Source organism: Pinus tabuliformis, chromosome J (assembly GCF_031772625.1).
Source record: "Pinus tabuliformis cultivar Carrire ecotype Pingquan chromosome J, CPIR1, whole genome shotgun sequence".
NCBI classification, from domain to species: domain Eukaryota; kingdom Viridiplantae; phylum Streptophyta; class Pinopsida; order Pinales; family Pinaceae; genus Pinus; species Pinus tabuliformis.
Genome location: NC_142295.1, coordinates 1,629,513,165 through 1,629,530,981, shown reverse-complemented (window position 1 = coordinate 1,629,530,981; position 17,817 = coordinate 1,629,513,165). Strand labels below are relative to the sequence as shown.

At 36.8% G+C, this 17,817-nt stretch overlaps 1 pseudogene; it reads left to right on the top strand.

The window, feature by feature from the left end:
• Window positions 1-16,501, top strand: part of LOC149233736 (G-type lectin S-receptor-like serine/threonine-protein kinase At2g19130 pseudogene) — a 52,723-nt pseudogene extending 36,222 nt beyond the window's left edge.
• Window positions 16,502-17,817: the final 1,316 nt, after the last annotated feature.

Genomic DNA, 17,817 nt, shown 5'->3' with positions numbered 1-17,817 from the left:
ATCATCGTAAATTTAGTATCAAATTTAAATTTTCAACTATACAGCTATGTCATAAAATAAATATTTGTTAATTAAAATAATTTTTAATTAATCATGGACCATTTTGACCATTTAGACCTTTAATGTGAATATTTTGTCAACCTGGAATTATTTTTTAAACATTAAATGCTTGAACAATTGCCCAAGTGCAAACCAGTCTTCGCTCAGTCCGTCGTTAGTCAAAGCCCCCACACCAGTTAGTCCACCATTAGTGTAGCTATACCGTATTGACTCGTTCAAACGCAACACCCAACATTCAAAGAAGTCGTTCAGGTGGGACGGAAAACAATCAAAGGTCAGGCGACAATCTGTCCACCATTGCTCTAGGTTTACCGTATTGACTCATTCAAGTGGATTAAACTAGCAATTGTCCCAAAAGGTGCAAAGAGAAGCCGATAGAAATGTTAAATTGAAAAAATTGTATTTTGGTTTAAAAAAATAAATGTTATAATAATCCAATCATTCAAACTAAACCTAATCAATAAATTGCCCAAAATAAAATAAATCTTTAATCAAAATTATACAAGTTATTATTCTTCTTTTCTCTCAATTATTTATATAATAAAATCCAATCAATCATTTAAAATAAATCAAATCAATAAATTTCCCAAATTAAATCCCAACTAATCAAAATTATTTGGGAATATATATGTATAACCCAATAAAAAAATTATATTTATATGTTACAAAAAAATAAGTAAAATATTCTAATTGATTTAAATAAATCTGAAACCACTAAAATTAAAAACTACTATTTATGATTAAGCAATGGAAATTTTAAGATAATAGGAACACATTTTTTTCCCATTCTCATATTTCATATAAGTTTTATTAGTGGGACACTGGTTTTCAGGAGCTTTTCCATTTTATTTTCAGTGGGTCGTATCTGAATCTGGGATCCGGTGGACCCATTTACAATCCTATTTTTTACTATGCATTATCCTCTGTGTTTCTGAACGCTATTTTGCCAATTGGGGTAGGTAGAGAAGACGACTAATACGTCTATAAGGAATGCGAGTGCAAGTTGTGGGGGCATCAAACTGTTTTGGGTGTCTGTGAGTGTGCAGATTTGGGTAAATGTGGAAGACTAAAGCGTTGTTGCAGTATAGCTTTTTGGGCTTCCTACATGGATAATCTAGGGACCCAGTTTTTATTTTGTCTGGAATCTATAGTTCAATTTGATTTCTTGGTCACCTGGATCATTGATATGGAAGAAGCTAGAATTACTTCAGTTGATTCAAGATTTTGACAAGAAAATTTATAGAAAATAAATAGATACAACTGTAAGTCAAACAACCAAAAACAGAGTTTCAGAGAGTTCAACATAAAACAGAGTCTCACAGAATTCAAGATATTACAGAAACCTTATGGAGTTCTTTCTCAAGGAGTATTTGAACTATTACAAAGCTTCATTGAAGATGTTTCTTCTAAGAAAACAGATTCCTAGAATTACTTCAGTTGAATCTAGACTTTGACATGCAAATCTGTAGAAAATAAATAACTACAAATGCAAGTCAAACCACTGAAAATCTTGTTCCAGAGTGACTGAGGCCTGTAATCTCCAATTCCAGGTATTCTTGACTTGGATTTGTATCAAGGGTTGCGAGAAAGATAGAGATGTTTTTCCAAGATAGCATGAATAGCTAGCCTGTGAGATTGCATATTATGGGATGGGGGCCATGAAAACTTATGGGGAAAAGCTACAAATTTAGTGCAGGAGAAGAATGGCTAGATTTATCAGACAGTCTACTGGGAGATGGGGTAATGGGAACTCAAATCAAGTGTACAAGGTGGGGATGCATTCCATTCTTCAGAATACATCAAAGGATGTATGTCAGCCCCTATCACTATGTAAAAAAACATTTAATCGCTAGAGAAAGACGGCATTTTGGTTGGAGAATGGGGAGGAGTGGAAGAAATTGTATAGGCCATATCGTAGAAATGTTTATTCTCTAAAGAAATGGAAGGAATACCTGTAATGACCCTGTACAGGACTTGTTTATATAAATAAAGCAAACCGCACTATTAAGGTTTCAAAAAGTAACGGTGAAGGCAATACAGAGTGTCAAATAGAAATCAACATAGCTGCAAATACTTGACTTAGATAGTAAACGAGAGCAAGTTCGTTGACAAATTGAACAAAGCGGATATTGTCCATTGACCTCAAACTTATTCAAAAAAGAAACTTCGAAGTATATACAGGAAATTAATGATAGGCAGTTAGTCCCCTATCAAATGCTTTTGCTGGAATTTAAAGTAGCCTATAGAAGCATAAAATAAATTGACAATTTGAACTAATGCGTTTTGTATCGGAGACGAAAAGCTTATCAAGAGTGTTGTACAGGTAATTTCCTGGGCAAGGCATACAGTTTAACTGTTCCTAGGACTACAATTGTATCCAAACTGAAAACATTCAGAGTTATGTTCTAATGCTTTCTTTCGTAAGGTCAGCTGACACTTGTTTTTAAAAGTAAATTTGTTTGCAAGTCGTACTAAAAGGAATAAAAACGGATATGGATAAGATATTTAGTGGTCTAATTCTCTATTTACAGACAATCTCTCCGATAAGTTATATCCTACAATGACTCCATTGAAAATGAACTAATGAGCACTACGAGGCAAAAATCTTATTGCAATGTAATTACTCAATCAAACCCACTCACATATTAACGAAAAACAATCTGCTAATAAATCCATGCACTCTTTCACTGGGTAGCAAATAGAAGCCCTGAATTTTGTCATGTTTCACTCAAGCTTTTCTCCTGATAGAACCTGTAAGACGAATCTGAGTAAGAAATGTACAATTTGAATGATCTTGTAAATAAAAGTGCATCTCTTCGCCACTCATATTAAGATATAGCAAAGCTTCCACTCGCAAAATAAAGATGTCTCTCAAGTTTCTCAAAACACAACATTTGGCCATGCAAGATTGCCTCCACTGATAAACTGGTGCAACAACTTCATGAAAAGAAATATGTGAACTCAACCATGTCAACTAACTTGGGCATGTTACCAAATGGCTAGAACAATTACATAGAACAGTATGTTCTCCAAAAATTCTTATAATAAGATTATATCACATGCCAAGCCAGGTTGAAAATGTAGGTGCTTAATAAGCATGGAATTATGTCTAAGCCCTGTCTTCTGAGTCATGCTGACAACGTGGGTGCCTGATAAACATATAAAACATACATTTATGAACCCTTGGCTTGCCTCAGTCGTGATGAGAACGTGGGTTGGTCCCTGCCACCATGTTTGGGAATACATCAAAATATGGAAAGCATAATTATGAACCCCTTACTTCCCAATCCACTGTGACAATATTATTGACTTAAAAACATGGAAAAGCATAAAAGTTACATTTAAACACTGAGCTTTGCTAGCTTTGAAAGTCGAGATAAAATTTCATAATTACCGATAAGTTACAACCTAGACCAAGGTAGATAAAGTCTTGGGATAGAGCATTGACATTTCTGTCTACTCTTAGAAATATTTTGCTGCAAGGAGATAATCTTTGTCTGGAAGGAGATATCTCTGTAAGACAGAAAATAAACAAGGAAATGACCCTGCATACTGCTCTCTAAGGCATAAACTCTATAAAATTGTTCCATGCAAAAAACTAAGGCTAAAATACAAATCTTCCATACAGAGAACATGCACAAGAAAAAACTCCTGTATGCAGAGTCCAGACTTATATTTCAAATACTGAATATTACACAATACTGTTCCATGCAGAAGGATATGTATATATTTAAGCATTATATATTCACACTCCAATAAAAAATATGGGGTAACCATACAATAAACCCGATCTTGTCTATGAAAAACAGGATCACCATTACCCATAAGATCTGCAGCACCCTGTAGATGTCATGAGAAGTTTCTGGAACAGGGAACTGTGTTGACAACATAGTTATAAAATAAACTTCATGGGCTAGTCACAGAGTCAACAAAAAAATAAGCATTACAAAAAATGTTCATCGTTCGTTTCGCCTCGTAGATTATTCTAATTAAAGAACAAGTAAGCATTAGAAAAAAAGATATATATTTATAATGAATGAACAACTAAGCATTGAACAGAGGGAAGAAAACCAGGCTCACTTGGTTATGCAACTGGCGATCAAACCCTACGAGCTCCCCCACAAATTCATCTCTACAGGAGCTGCCGAGATCCTTGCTTTGGAGCCAATTTGTAAATATTGGAAAGATTTTACTCCCAGCCTCCCTGAATTCCATCGGGTTTTTAGGGTGTTTTCGGCATAGTGCTTGTCTAAATATTCTGCAATTTTATCAGAGTCTTGGATCCATGTTTCCCATCTCTAAAAACGGGATCAGTCCAGAAGGATTTTTGACCATAAATCTATACAAAATAGATTAACATATTTTCTGATAGTGAAGGAGATATCAGCATAGCGTTTACCTGTAACAACATAGACTATCAAAATAGCGTTTACCTGTAACAATGAAGACGATGGCTCTCGAGCTCTCCGCCCATAACAACCCTCCACCCATAACAGAAATGAAGGCCATGTTCCGCCATGTTCCGTCCATAACTGAAGGATGAAGGCCATGACGAGTAACTGAAGGAGTAACTGAAGGAGGAAGACCATGATGAATATCAGGAAAATGTGCACAGATGTCAGTAGAGAGCATAAGGGTGGCCCTAAAACACTGTGCACAGATGTCAGACGTACTCTCGTCACTGAAGGACGCCAGGTGTCAACCTCATAAATAAAACATTGTGCACAGATGTCAGACGTACTCTCGTCACTGGAGGACGTCAGGTGTCAACCTCTGAAAGAAAAGGACAACGAAAGTCTCACTCATAGGAAGGCCTATCGGCCTAATAAATATTTTTCTCTAATAGGAAACATTTCTAATATTTTTCTTATCAATATCGCAAACTTAGCATACTAAGGATCGATTAAAATTGACTATTTTTGCACCAAGTTAGGAAAGAATACTCTTTTATGCAAATGAAAACCTCCCGATCTTTTTATATTTTTATTAAAAAATAAATAAAAAATTAAACACCATTTTCTAAAAATGTTTATATATATATATATATATATGAAATTAGAGTATTAGAATTGTAAATATTTTCAAATTGAAATTTAATGTAGATATTCAAGATATTTTAATAGAATTATTTTTATTTTTATTTTATTTTTATTATAATGAAAATATTTTTTGAAGTGTTAAGATTGGTTCAAAATGTAATTTCATTGTGAAGTTAGTCTAATTTCATTGTATAATTCAGGTTCATTCATATTTTAAGAGTGTCATTTTTTTGTATAATTCAGGTTTATTCATATTTTAAGAGTGTCATTTTTTTTATGAGTTAAATTTAGCTATATTTCAAAATTACTTTTAATCTTTTATATTAATTGTTTCTTTGTAGCACTTTAGTTTCTTTTTAATCTCTATTTCTTCTTTGTATCAAAATTTGATTTTAATTTAAATGAAATGGTATTTTAATGGTATGAATATTATCCTCATTTTTCTTTTATATTATTCAACCATTTAGTTAAAAATTAACATTTTTATACACAGAAAACATTTTCAATATTTTAGTAAGAGTATTATATTATAAGAATCTTCATGCTAAGTAACAACTCATAACAATGATCTCATTGGAAACAATTACCTCATTAGACAATGGAGCATTGGAAAGAAAGAAAGAAGAAAGAAATTATTTTAACGTCCATGAGGCTAAAGATAGCCTATGGGACAGATTGCTTCTTCATTTGTTTGATGGATTCGGCCCTTTTTCTATGAAACTTCAAAATAAATGCTCCTAGCTTCTCGACAAACCCCTCACTAAATAGATTATCCCAAGAGTTAGCTGCCAGCATTTCTGAATAATTTTCTATGTTGTCTTTGAAGACCTCACATTCTAAAATGAAATGTTTTTCTATTTCCACTTTTCCAGAAGAACAAAAAATGCATACTCTTTCCTCCCACACTTCTTTTGGCCGCATAATTTTCTATGTTGTCTTTGAAGACCTCACATTCTAAAATGAAATGTTTTTCTATTTCCACTTTTCCAGAAGAACAAAAAATGCATACTCTTTTCTCCCACACTTCTTTTGGCCTTTTCCAGGGCCTTGTTTCACAATAGAGTTGATGAGAATTTTAACTGAGCAATAAGAATTTTGGCTCTCGAAGAGATATTGGCCTCTATGTATGCTTTTGGTTGATGACTATGAGTGGAATTGAACACTTCAATATAGTAATTTTTCTTTCTTCCTAGCTCCTCATCCCAAGTAAGCTTGTGGAACTTTTCCACAACAAAATCTTTTATCTCTTTGTTGTTTATAGGACACACATTCAAACAAATACCCCATTTACTAAACCATTTGTTATTTTGCTGCATCCATGTATTTTTTTCTCTTGCCCAATCTGTCATTAAAGACAACCTTAGGCTATCTACCCTCTTTGCTCAATTTTATTTAAATACCTTATGACTCGCACCATAGCAACAATTGCTTCAATAGGAGTTGTCCTGTTTCACTTAACAATATAGTATAAAGAACTACACTTTTAATCTTGAATTTGTTTGTAATCAAAAGCTTCTGAATTTTCTCAATTTATCTCCACTGCATGTCGGATGTACTATTGGCCCATAGTTCACAACCATAGAGACAATTATCTCATTTATCTCATTAGACAGAATTATCATGACCAATACAATTGAACATGATCATAATTTTATCATGATCCAATTATCTCATTTATCTCATTAAACACATTTATCAGGCCCAAAACAATTGAACATGACCATAATTTTATCATAATTCAAAGCCTATACATAGTGTAACAATGTCCCTAAAAATTTGACCTAATTTTAAGATATCCAATAGTGTTAATATTTCATAAAAATCTTGTATTAATGATTCAAAGTCTATACATAATATAATAAATGTCCCTAGAGGTTTTACTTAATTTTAAGTCATCCAATATTATTAATATTTCATCATAATCTTATATGAATGGAAACTTTAATTTTTTGTATCATCATATTCAAACAAGACGCTGAGAGAAATTTGGAACTAGATTAAATAGATCTAACATGGTAGAATTTTTTTTGAGAAAGTCCAAAAACGAAAAATATTTTTCATATAGATGGCTCACAAAGCCTAAGCAATTGAGTTTTTATCGGAGGCTTTTTAAGTGGTGTACTTAAAACATATAAGCACCATATATAATTCACACTGCCGTGTAAGTATATATAGCATATGGACACATCTATCTATAGGTGTGCTTCATAAGTCATTATAACTAGTCCATATAAAAAAAATGTTCAATTTAAATCTTAAATAAACTTTGAGTGGCGCGTCATAAACTTAATTTCAACCCATAGTTGTTGGAAATTTCGGGTAATTTCAAACACAAATTAACTGAACACAGAGACAATGCTCTGTTTTTCTCCACGGGGTCTTTAACACAGGGAAGCAAACAAAATTTATGAGCAAAGCAGAGTTTCTCAACCAAAATAAACTTGTATTAATTCATAATCTGCCTGATACAAATTTTTTCCTCTTTCTCAGAGGGATTCACCAAGAACTTCCACCAAAAACAAAATTACTCTGCCTATTTTACAAATAATTTTACACTGCTGTGTAAAATCTTCATTCACTGCTATGTGAAAAGTTTTTACATTCACTACTGTAAAATAAAATTTTCTTACATAGGTTTACTGCTGTAAAATAAAAAAAACTTTCACATTCCCTTCTGAGTGAAATTTTTCTTTACATTCCTGGGTTTTCACATTACATATTCAATAAAAAAAATTACATTTGCATTCCCATTCGTTTCAACAAACTACAAGCACCTGTAAAAGGGAATCCCAAAATTTTTATTTGCTGCCGCAAGTCTTTCTCATTTTCCACACTTCTGTGCTCCCCTGGTTTTTCATTCTTCGCTGCTACGAACACTTTCTCCTTTCATCCCATGTTACAATGCAATACAATACAAAAGTCAACACATAAAACAAAACTATAACGCATATATTTTTATGTGTTAATACATGCCGTATGAAAACATAAAGTTTTTACCTAAAACTATGACGCATTCATTTAATACATTAAAGTTAGAACCGGCGGTTAAATAAAAAAAAAGGTTCGGGCAGCTTGAAAGAGATCCTAGTCCGTTGATTTAATCGGACGAATTTCGCAAGCTTAAGCCGCACAACTCAAACGATGTTTAATGGTCGGGAGTTTGGTGGTTTTAGGATCGTACACAGGACGCATGTCACTTGGTCAGGGTGTTCGGAGGCCCTCTGACAAAAACAACTTATGCGTGAAGGCGGTGCGGGAACGATACCGGTGGTTTTGCTGACATGCAGGTGAAATTAATGTTTCAACACTCCCCTTTAATTTCAGCTGCTGGGTTATCAGTCATACCCAAACATTTCCTCAAAAATTCGAAGCTTTTTTGATCCAATGGCTTTGTCAGAATGTCTGCAACCTGTTCCTGAGTCCTGCAATGTTGTAAAACAATTTCTCCATTGCTCACCAATTCCCTGATGTAATGAAACCTTGTGTCAATGTGTTTCGTTCTCTTATGAAACACCGAATTCTTAGATAATGCAATAGCTGAGCTATTGTCACAAAAAATCATTGTTGCTTTTGCCTGCTCTTGGCCTAAGCTCCTCAACATTCTTCTCATCCAAACTGCTTGACATGTTGCTGCTGTAGCTGCCACATATTCTGCCTCTGCTGTAGACAACGCTACAATAAGCTGTTTCTTAGAAGCCCATGAAATGGCTCCTGAACCCATGTGAAAAACATAACCGGATGTGCTTTTCCGATCATCTACACTTCCAGCTCAATCATTATCAGTGTATCCAATTAAATCTGAACATTCTGAGACAGTATATAAAATGCCAAGTCTTTTAGTACCTTTGACATACCTTAGAATTCTTTTTGTTGCCTGCCAATGTGCTTCTTTTAGCCTCTCCATGAATCTGGAAATTAAACTAACAGCAAACATTATATCTAACCTAGTTGCAGTCAAATACATTACGCTGCCAACTATGCTCTTGTACAAGCTAGGATCAAAATCCTTGCTGCTGTCCTCTTTGCTGAGTTTTAATCCCATCACTGTGGGAGTGATTGCTGCTTTGCACTCTTGCATATTAAATCTGCCCAACACTTCATTTACATATTTTGCTTGTGAGATAAAAATTCCATTTTCATTTTGATCTACTTCTATTCCTAAGAAGTATCTCAGCAAACCCATGTCAGTCATTTCAAATTCCTCTTTCATGACTGATTTGAAATTTTCAATAAGGCAATCATCATTACCTGTGAAAATAACATCATCAACATACAACACAACAATTAAAATTTTACCATCCTTTTCTTTGATATAAACGGTGGGTTCTCCCTCACATTTTTCAAATCCATTTTCTAGTAGATAGGAATCTATCCTACTGTACCATGCTCTTGGTGCTTGCTTCAGCCCATAAAGAGCTTTCTTCAATCTGCACACTTTGTGCTCTTGGCCTTTCTTCTCATAGCCTGGAGGTTGTTCAATATAAACCTCTTCCATTAAGACTCCATTTAGGAATGCTAATTTCACGTCCATTTGGTAAACTTTCCACTTGTTTTGTGTTGCTATGGACAACACTGCTCTCACGGTTTCCATTCTTGCAACCGGTGCACAAGTTTCCTCATAGTCTCTCCCATACTGTTGCTTGTATCCCTTGACAACCAGCCTTGCCTTGTGTCTTTCTATTTTGCCTTCAGTATTGCTCTTGGTCTTGTAGACCCATTTAACTCCAATGACTTCCTTACCTTTTGGTAGCTCAACCAAATCCCATGTCTTGTTTCTCTCTATGGCATTGATCTCCTCATCCATAGCTTCTATCCATTTCTTATCCTTAATTGCATCTTCGAAATGAATAGGGTCATCAACATGACAATACAAAGCAAACAAGGAATTCATTCCTTCATCATAAATATCACTTAAGTTTATGAATTTCTTACCTCTTTCATTTGGTGTGCAAGTGCTTGAAGATGCACTTGAATTTCCTCCTTGTGGTGTGCTAGGAGATGCACTCTCATTTCTCCTCAAGGGTGTCTCTTGCTATCCTTTTGTTGGCACTGCTATTTGGGGATGTATTTCAGCCATCTCCTCATCATCTTCATCATGAGACAAACAGTTTTTAACATTCACTGTTTTTTCTATGCTTCCATCCCAAGCTTCCTCCTCAATGATTAGAACATCTTTGCTCACAAAAAACTTCTTGGTAGATGGGATATACAACCTGTAAGCTTTGGATTCCTCACTGTATCCAATGAAAATACATTTCTCCCCTTTGCTATCCAACTTCTTCCTTAGCTGATCTGGAATGTGTGCATAGGCCACACATCCAAAAACTTTCATGTGGGTGACTCCTTGCTTTCTCCCACTCCATGCTTCTTCCGGCACTTTGTTCATCACTGCTTTTGTAGGACACCTATTCAAAATATATACTGCACAATGTACAACTTCAGCCCAATAATCATTTGGCAAATGCTTTGCCTTCAACATGCTCCTCGCCATATCCATGATGGTCCTATTCTTCCTTTTAGCAACTCCATTTTGCTGCGGGGTGTACCTAGCTGTGAATTGCTTATGTATTCCATTTTCTCTACAAAACCGTAGGAATTCCTTGGAGATATACTCACCTCCTCTGTCAGTTCTCAAAACTTTGATATGCAGCCCGCTTTGGTTTTCTACAAGTGCTTTGAAATTTCGAAATTTTTCAAACACTTCACTTTTGTTCTTTAGAAAATAAGCCCAAGTCTTTCTGGTGAAATCATCAATGAATGTTAGAAAATATTGGCTGCCTGCTAGTGATGGAGTTTGCATCGGTCCACATAAGTCTGAGTGGACAATCTCTAAGGGTGCTTTTGCCCTTATGCTTTTCCCTGATGGAAAACTTTCTCTGTGTTGTTTCCCCAAGATACAACCTTCACAAAGGCTGTCCGGTTTCTCTATCAATGGTAATCCTCTTACCATTCCTTTTCTACTCAATAAATTAAGACCTCCAAAGTTGAGATGCCCAAATCTCAGGTGCCACAACCAATTTTCATCCTTTGGTACGCTTTGGAAAGCCTCTTGGGTAACTGCTGCAATTACTTCTTTGTTTTTCAAATCTGCCCTTATTCTGAGAGGGAACATCCTGTTCCTTGTCATCTTTACTTCAGCAATACATCGTTTGCTGGGTGCTCTATCCATGATGGTGCATACATCATTCTCAAAGAAGACATTGTACCCCTTTTGAACAAGCTGTCCAATACTCAAGAGGTTACATTTCATTCCAGGAACATAGTAGACATCTGCTATGGTTTTCTTCTCACCCTTCTTTGTAAATATTTTAACTTCTCCTTTTCCCATAACAGAAATTTTACTATCAATCCTAAGTGTGACTTGTGACTTCACATTGTGATCTAAAGCAGAAAACAGGGCTATGTTTCCTGTCATATGGTTGCTACAACCAGAGTCTAGAAACCACATATCATCACTATTTGTTTTAGCCATGTTACAAGCTAAAAGGACATTATCTTGGCTGAAATTTTTTCTAGTGATATTTGCATTAGATCTATTACTCATATCATGCTGCTTCTTCCTACATTCATTTGCATAATGCCCATATTTTTTACAGTAATAACATTGGACATTGGATTTTTCATACCTTTGTCCTTGAGCATGATGTTGTCCTCTTTGTTGACTGCTGCCTTGGCCTTGGTTCTGATTTGGATTGCTGCCTCTTCCTTGAGCATTTGCTATACTGTTCATTCCACCTCTGTTTTGGCTTCTGCCTCTTCCTCTCTTGCTTCCTCTACCTTGACCTCTTCCTCTTCCAAAGGATATCTGGGTCTTGAAGGCTTGCTCTAGAGATGAGTTTTCATTTCTACTCAATCTCTGCTCATGTGTTATCAGTGATGCATGAAGTTCATCAACTGAAAAGTTTGAGAGATCCTTTGTCTCTTCTATGGTGGTGACAATCACATCAAACTTTGAGGGTAGGACCCTCAATATTTTCTCCACAATCCTCCTTTCTTCAAGAACTTCTCCATGAGTCCTTATTTGTGTGACCAGACCAATCACATGTGTGAAGAATGAGTCAATATTGTCTGACTCCTTCATGCACAGGTTCTCAAAATCTTTCCTCAGCAATTGTAGTTTTGCTGTCTTCACTTTCTCCATGCCTTGATAGGCTGTCTTGAGAGTTTTCCATGCTTCTTTGGATGTCTTAGCTGCTGCTATCCTTGGAAACACACTCTGGTCCACTGCTTGATACAAAATACAAGGGCTTTTGAATCCTTCTTCCTATTACTCTTCAATAGATCTTTCCCTGCCTGAGTTAACCTATTAAACTCATTTTCATCTGCTGGTTCTTCAAAACCATCTTCAACTAATTCCCATAAATCTTGTGAGGCAAACAGGGCTCTCATGGTTATTGCCCAATAGTCATAGTTTTTCCCATTAAACTGTGGGAGCTGGGTATTAAACATACCCATGCTAGTGCTTGTGCTGGCCATTCCTTGCATTCTCAGCTATGCTTCAAATATTGGACTGTGTATTTAAAATACTGATTGTTTCTTCAGCAGTAACAAAAAAAACTTTGAGGAATACCTGGATTCTTTTGCCTGAGACTTCACTTTGCTGGAGAGGATTTACTGCTGCAACAAAAGGAACCTTCCTTCAGCTTCTTTATCACCTTCAAAGAGCCTGGATCTGCTCTGATACCATGTTGGAAATTTCTGGTAATTTCAAACACAAATTAACTGAACACAGAGACAATGCTCTGTTTTTCTCCATGGGATCTTTAACATAGGGAAACAAACAAAATTTTTCAGCAAAGCAGAGTTTCTCAACCAAAATAAACTTGTATTAATTCATAATCTGCCTGATACAAATTTCTTCCTCTTTATCAGAGGGATTCACCAAGAACTTCCACCAAAAACAAAATTACTCTGCCTCTTTTAAAATAATTTTACACTACTGTGTAAAATCTTCATTCACTGCTATGTGAAAAGTTTTTACATTCACTGCTGTAAAAAAAAAATTTTCTTACATAGGTTTACTGCTGTAAAATAAAAAAAAACTTTCACATTCCCTTCTGAGTGAAATTTTTCATTACATTCCTGGGTTTTCACATTACATATTCAATAAAAAAAATTACATTTGCATTCCCATTCGTTTCAACAAACTGCAAGCACTTGTAAAAGGGAATCCCAATATTTTTATTTGCTGCCACAAGTCTTTCTCATTTTCCACACTGCTGTGCTCCCCTAGTTTTTCATTCTTCGCTGCTGTGAACACTTTCTCCTTTCATCCCGTGTTACAATGCAATACAATACAAAAGTCAACACATAAAACAAAACTATATCGCATATATTTTTATGTGTTAATACATGCCGTATGAAAACATAAATTTTTTACCTAAAACTATGACACATTCATTTAATACATTAAAGTTAGAACCAACGGTTAAATAAAAAAAAAGGTTCGGGCAACTTGAAAGAGATCCTGGTTCGTTGACTTAATCGGACGAATTTCGCAAGCTTAAGCCACACAACTCAAATGATGTTTAATGGCCGGGAGTTTGGTGGTTTTAGGATTGTACACAGGACGCGTGTCACTTGGTCGGGGTGTTCGGAGGCCCTCTGACAAAAATAACTTATGCGTGAAGGCGGTGCGGGAACGATACCGGTGGTTTTGCTGACACGCAGGTGAAATTAATGTTTCAACAATAGTCAGTCCACGATGGACACATTATAATGGCCTTATCAAACACGCCTTCAAATTCGCCTTCAAACTCGCCTTCAATCATTAATGGCCTTATCAAACACGCCTTCAAACTCACCTTCAATCATTAAACGTTTAAGTTGACGAGACAACATTCAAAGGTCGGATCGGACTCATGAACATGTTATAATGGGGTTGAGACTATGGTGTGGCAGCAGGGTAGCTCACTGATTATTGATTTTAGAATGGGGATCAGTGAAAAAAATATGATAGAGCAATTTCCACAGATTCTGTCTTGTTTTTTTCTCTTGCTTGTGTTGTTGTTTCTTCACATAAAACCTGCCAATGCGAAAAATGCAGCTTTCGACAGAATAGTGTTGGGCTTTTCTCTCACTGGTAATCGGACCAGGAGTTCGAAGCGTGGTATCTTCAAATTGGGATTTTTCAATCTTAACCACAACGATGTTGAAAAATGGTATGTAGGAATTTGGTATGCCCAAGCTTCACAGTAGACAATCACTTGGGTGGCCAACGTGCAGCAACCGGTGGAGAACTCGTCCAGTGTTCGGAATCTCACAGAGGACGGGAGTCTCCTTTTATCTTATGGAATATCCACCATTTTGTCTTCTAAGGGAAACGAGAATAAACCTTCTTTTGCTGTGATAATGGATTCTGGTAACTTGGTTGTTGTGAGTGCCAAGAATAACACTCAAATCATTTGGTAGAGCTTCGACTATCCGCAAAATACATGGTTTCCAGGCATGAAGGTTAGTAATAGCCAGAGGCTATCGACGTGGAGGAGCCCTTGGGAACCGCATCCTGGACCCTTCACCCTACGGATGGATCCAAACGGAGTCGTCCAGTTCGTGCTAATGTGGAATAATGACACAACATATTGGCACAACGGTCCTTGGAACGGCCAATATTTCAGCACTAATCCCGAAGCCGCTAAAAACGGGTATGGTTTTACATATTTCAAAAACGGTTCATCCATGTCTTTTACTTCAACTCTACAGCAGTCGGGAATCCATGTCTTTGTGGATAATAAGTCAGGACAAATTCGAGCGAACACATTGCTGGAAAATAAAGAATGGATGATGGTCTGGCAACGGCCTGTCGCTCAATGCGAGGTTTATGCCATATGCGGGCCTTATGGATCATGCAATAATGACAATGTTCAGTCTTGCAACTGCGTGTCGGGCTTTGTACCAAGAGACAGCAGAGACTGGAAATCTTACCAGTGGTCAGGCGGCTGTGTTCGGAAGACACCGTTACGATGCCGTGATGCGGCAAACCAAAGCAGCACCGACGGGTTTGTAGAAATAAGTGGCACATCTGTGCCCTCTCACGGGGTTGAATACAAAGGCCAAAAGCGGTCCCAGGCAGCTTGTCTCGACAATTGCTCATGCACCGCATACACTTACGTTAAAGGCAGTGTGCAGATGTGTGTAATGTGGTTCGGTGAATTACTAAATTTGTACGATACTTCCAACGGGATCTCTCTGTTTCTAAGGTTAGATGCCTTTGATGTACCTCACTCCTTCAATTCCAACCAGAAGCCGAATCGCGCAGGCATGGTGAGTGGTGTCGTGGTTGGGCTGGTTGCTATTTTGGCGTTTGTGTTGTTGTTTATCTGGTGTTGCAAGCGATCGATTTTGTCTTCTACAGAATACGTCCCCGTCGGGCTAACTTTATTCACTTACAAAGCGCTGCAAAATGCAACAAAGAAATTTTCTGAGCGACTGGGAGGTGGGTGTTTCGGCGCGATCTTCAAAGGGACTTTAGTGGATGGCTCTCTGGTGGCAGTTAAGAAGTTGGAGAGTGTAAGCCAAGGAGAGAAGCAATTTTACATGGAGATGAGTACCATCGGAGTTGCCCAACATGTGAATTTGGTTAGGCTGCTGGGGTTTTGCAAAGAGGGCTCCCAAAGACTGTTGGTGTACGAATACATGCCTAATGGCTACCTCAGCTCCTTCCTTTTCAAGAAATCACCGAGAAATGATGAACAACACAAGTTGTTGGACTGGAAAATGCGCTTCAGCATCGCGGTGGGAACTGCCCAGGGAATTGTTTACCTGCATGAGAAGTGCAAGGACCGCATTATTCACTGCGACATCAAGCCCGAAACATCCTTCTGGACTCCAATTTATGCCCGAAGGTGGCCGATTTTGGAATGGCGAAGCTCCTGGGCAGAGAGTGTAGTAAAGTCTTGACGACCATGAGAGGAACGAAAGGGTACTTGGCCCCCGAGTGGCTCTCAGGTCTGCCAATCACTGTGAAGGCCGACGTCTACAGCTTCGGCATAACATTGCTTGAAACAATTGCAGGTCAAAGAAACATGGACAAGGTCTCTGAATCCTCCGAACTGTCTTTTCCAGCTTGGGCTGCAACTCACCTCAGCAGAGGAAACGCCATGGAGGTGCTGGACAAGGAACTGTTGAACGATGCAGACGCGGAACAAGTGGAGAGGGCTGCCATAGTGGCAGGATGGTGCATTCAGGACGAGGAAGAAGCGAGGCCGTCAATGAGTGAAGTGTTGCAGATATTGGAAGGCATTGTAAACGTACCCCCTCTTCCCCCAGTTCCCCACTCTCTCGATACATGTGATGACAGTCTAGTCGTTTTCTTCTGGGATAAAACTACTTCACCATGTGCGCGCAACGACACTGGTGATACCTCCACTCCAATATAGCGTTTACTCGATAATATTTTTTACACGAACAGGCCTCTCACTGTTAAAATAAGTTAATTACTTGAGTGTGAGATTTGGTTAAAATTAGTAAGTTAGTTTAATGTTGCACTAGTGGAGTGGAGTTAAGTGATAGATGAATTTAGTATGTGGTTGCATGTCAAAGTATTTTAGGCGTGCTAGTTGGAAACATATAAATATCTCTCATTGGATTCATTGTAATCATTAAGTTTTGTGTGATCAATAGAAGAGCCACAACAACTCGTGTATTTTGTGTGTGGAATTTGTGTTTTGGCTCTTTTGCCTTTCAAACAAATTGGTATTACAGAGAGCCACAGAGATGTTAAAATAAGCTAATTACTCCAGCGTGCGGAGTTGGCTAAAATTTAAGAGTGAATTAAGAGTGTTGAGTGTTGAAGCCATGAGTCAAGTGAGTTAAGTCACTGGTATTAAGAATGTGGTTGCATGTCAAGATATTTTAAGCGAGTCGCTAGTCGAAAAGGTTTAAATACCCTTCACCGGGTTTATTGTAAGAATCAAGTTTTTGTGTGATCAATAGTAGCGCAAAGGTTTAAATACCCTTCACCGGGTTTATTGTAAGAATCAAGTTTTTGTGTGATCAATAGTAGCGCAAAGGTTTAAATACCCTTCACCGGGTTCATCGTAAGAATCAAGTTTTTGTGTGATCAATAATAGTGCTACAGCTCGTGTGTTTTGTGTGAAATTTGTGTTTTGCCTACTCTACCTTTCCAACAAATTGGTATCAGCATTAAGAAAATATTACAAAATCAGTAGTGCCTCTGGAGCCCATGAGAAGAAAACCCAAAAAAAAGCTAACAATATCTTTTATAAATTTGGGTTGCAAATTTGTGAAATTATTAAACAGCACCCAAATTTCACACTGCGTTAACGTAAAAACCGCGCAAAATTTATGTGGTCAAAAGTGCACAAGACTTATGTGGTCAAGCCGTTAATAACTGTGGAACCATGTGCATTAATTGTGGTTGACCGAAGTCATGTTCATGTGAGCCGCATTACTTTATATTAAAACCTTTTACAAAAACCCTTTTCAAAGTTTTTTTGTTGGCCCGAATAAGAATTTCGAGTGACTTTATAAAAGATTTGAAAATAATCTTTATAAAAGGCATTTATAAGATTATGAACGTTTTTTTATATAAAAAATTATATAAAGGTTTATTTTGTTAATTTTTTAAAAATGGTTTTTTAAAAGTCTATGGTTTTAAAGTGTTTTTATAATAAAGAGTCTTATTATAAAGCTTTTTTTAAAAGGGTTTATAAAGGTTTTTAGTAAAAGAGGATTTTATTATTTGAAATGTATTTTT